Consider the following 3,620-nt stretch of genomic DNA (forward strand, 5'->3'; position numbering starts at 1 on the left):
TTTTTTTTTTTTTTTTTTTTTTTTAGGTTCCCATTATTTTATAGAATAGTGTTGTGGATATAATTATGAAAGTAAGAATTAAATTGAACTTTAAAAACTCTTATATCTGCTGGGGTTTTTTTAATTTGCAAAGAAAAAAATGAGAAAATTTGTGGAAGTCTCCCTTAGAACATTTGTATTTGGTAATAGAGTCAACAACAATAAATACCTGTATTTTATTAAAACTAAGATGTCATTGATACCACTGATGCTATACCATTCAAGAGAACAGAGCCAACTAAAACATTCATAATATATAAAATTTATGTGATTTCAGGGAATCATGGAGAGTCACCTGTTTGGAATATTAAACTGAGAAAAGCATTATTTTTTTCAAATGCTAAAACAAACACAAGTTTGTTTACAATTTTTTTTTTTTTTTTTTTTTTTAATACTGAGTCTTGCTCTGTCACCCACGCTGGAGTGCAATGATATGATCTCGGCTGACTGCAACCTTCACCTCCTGGGTTCAAGCAATTCTCCTGCCTCAGTCTCCCAAGTAGCTGGGACTACAGGCATATGTCACCATGTCCCACTAATTTTTGTATTTTTAGTAGAGGAGGGGTTTTGCCATGTTGGCCAGGCTGGTTTCAAACTCTTGACCTCAGGTGATCTGCCCGATTCAGCCTCCCACAGTGCTGGGATTATAGGCGTGAGCCACCATGCTCAGCCCCAAATGTTTCATAGAACAATGGGATATAACTATGAAAGTAAAAATTAAAGTGAACTTTTTAAAAAGCTTATATCTGCTTTTTTTTATTTGCAAAGAAGAAATGGAAAATTTGTGGAAATCTCTTAGAACACTTGTATTTGGTAATATAAGAGTCAACAACAATAAACACCTGTATTTCATTAAATCTAAGATGCCATCGATACCACTGATGCTAGGCTGGCATGATGATCTGCTGCCAGTGAAACTATGATAAAATGGTTTTTTAAAAAATCATTTAGTGTTTGCTTTGTATTAATTGAGTGTTCTTTTAATTTTATTTATACATGATTTTTTTTCCATTGTATATCACTTTTGTGCATCCTTAAAAAGAAAAATATGTACAGGAGACTATTATTCTAAGTGAAGTAACTCAGGAATGGAACACCAAACATTGTATGTTCTCACTCATAAGTAGGAGCTAAGCTGTGAGGATGCAAAGGCATAAGAATGACACAGTGGACTTTGGGGACTCAGGGACAAAGGATGGGAAGGGGGTGAGGGATAAAAGACTACAAATCAGGTTCAGTGTATACTGCGTGGGTGATGGGTGCACCAAAATCTCACAAATTACCACTAAAGAACGTACTCATGTAACCAAATACCACCTGTTCCCCCGAAACTTATGGAAATAAAAAAAATGAAAAATATATACAAAATAAATTTGGTATGATATTCCTCAGATTCCTCCATATTTAGAGTTTATTTCTTTTAAATCACCTTTTGAATTCAGAGCCATCAGTGTTGATGTTTTTCCTTATAATATTGTCCTTTGTGCATAAAAGTTGGTGATGCAGCATTTCTTTAAAGCATGTTCCACTCATGTCTTCAGGGTTTTCTTTCCATTCACTGACACTTCTTCAGCATGTTTTTATGTACACATACATGCATGCAGGCAATGACAATTGTCAAGACCACTGCCTGCTGATCGTGATTATTTCAGTTGTCTATTGCTTTATAGCAAACCACTGCAGACCTTCATATCTTGTAACACTAATGATCATTTATTTTGCTGAGGAGTCTAGGATCTGGACAGGGTTCAGCAAGGAAGTCTCATCTATGCTCCATGTAATGTGAGGCAGGCTGCTCTACTGAAGGCTGGTGGACCTGCTTCACCAGCATGGCACTCACATGACTTGCAAGTTGGTGCTGGCTGTTAGCTGGGACCTTAATCAGACCTGAGAAGCAGGGGCTGAGCTCACCACATGGCATGGGCTTCCTGACCATGGGCCAAGTTCCAAGGGTGAGCATCCCAAGACAAGGCCAGGCAGAAGCTATCTTGTTTTTCCGTGGCCTAGCTTCATCATTTATTGAGCATCACTTTGCCACACTCTATTAGTTGAGGCAATTACAACCTCCTGTCCCAAGTTCAAGGGGAGGGGAATAAATTCTACTTCCTTTTTGTGTGTGTGTGTGAGACAAGGTCTTACTCTGTTGCCCAGGCTGGAGTGCAGTGGCAACATCAGGTCTCACTGCAGCCTCGAACTCGTGGGCTTAAGCAATCCTCCCACCTCAGCTACCAGAGTAGCTAGGACTACAGGTGTGTGCCACCATGCCCAGCTAAATGTTAAAAAAATTTTGTAGAGATGAAGTAAATTCTTCTTCTTGTTGGGGTCTTGGCTAAGTTCTGAAAGAGCATGTGAGCCAGGCACAGTGGCTGACACCTGTAATCCCAGCACTTTGGGAGGACGAGGCAGGTGGATCGCCTGAGGTCAGGAGTTTGAGACCAGCCTGGCCAACATGGTGAAACGCCCTCTCTACTAAAAACACAAAAACTAGCTGGGTGTGGTGGTGCACCCATGTAATCCCAGTTACTCGGGAGGCTGAGGTGGAAGAATTGCTTGAACCTGGGAGGTGGAGGCTGCAGTGAGCTGAGATCGAGCCACTGCACTCCAGCCTGGGCAACAGAGCGAGACCTCATCTCAAAAAAAAAAGCATGTGAGACCTGAAATACTGTGACTATTTTTGGAAAAGACAATCTCGTGCAATGATTATAATATGCATCCTGGGCTGGGAACAGTGACTCAACACCTGTAATCCCAGCACTTTAGGAGGCCGGGGGAGTGGATCATGAGGTCAGGAGATTGAGAGCAACCTGGCCAACATTGTGAAACCCTGTCTCTACTAAAAAAACAAAAATTATCTGGGCGTGGTGGGGCGCTCCTGTAGTCCCAGCTACTCAGGAAGCTGAGGCAGAAGAGTTGCTTGGACCTGGGAGGCGGAGGTTGCAGGGAGCCAAGTTTGCACCACTGAACTCCAGCCTGGCAACGCTCTCCTGCCTGAACAAAAAGAGAGACTCTGCCTCAAAAACAAATAAATAAAAGCAAATGTTGACTGGTGATTAAAATGATAAAATAATGATAACACAAGTAGGGGAAAAAAGTTCATCTTACCTCTGGCCTGTTTTCTAAAGGCATTGCTATTGATTAGGGTTAAGTTCAGCTGCAGGTAACTGAAAGCCCAAAATACAGATTTTTTAAATGTCTCTCGTCAAAATCTAGGTAGGTGAGATTTTGGCTGCTGTAGCAGCTCCATGGTGACCAGGCACTTGCTGCCCTGTGTCTTCTTTCCCCACCAGTCTCATGATGTATCTTTCAACTCATCATCCAGCATGCCTGTTCCAGGCCAAACCATCACATCCGCATTCCAGACGTCAGAAAAGTAGGAAAAGTAAGAACAAGAACACCCGGCCACTTTGAAGAACACTTTTGCTTGAATCCATTGGTCATGATTTAGTTATGTGGTCACACCTCTCGCAGTGAGACTGAGAAGGATAAACCTGTGTGCAGTGATGTACCCGGCGGATGGGAGTTCTGGTACTGCGGAAGCAGGGAAATGGACGTTGGGAGGCTAACTGGATTCCGCGGCGGCC

The sequence above is a fragment of the Sapajus apella genome, unplaced genomic scaffold (assembly GCF_009761245.1).
Source record: "Sapajus apella isolate SASKATOON/1434 unplaced genomic scaffold, GSC_monkey_1.0 scaffold26, whole genome shotgun sequence".
NCBI classification, from domain to species: Eukaryota; Metazoa; Chordata; class Mammalia; order Primates; family Cebidae; genus Sapajus; species Sapajus apella.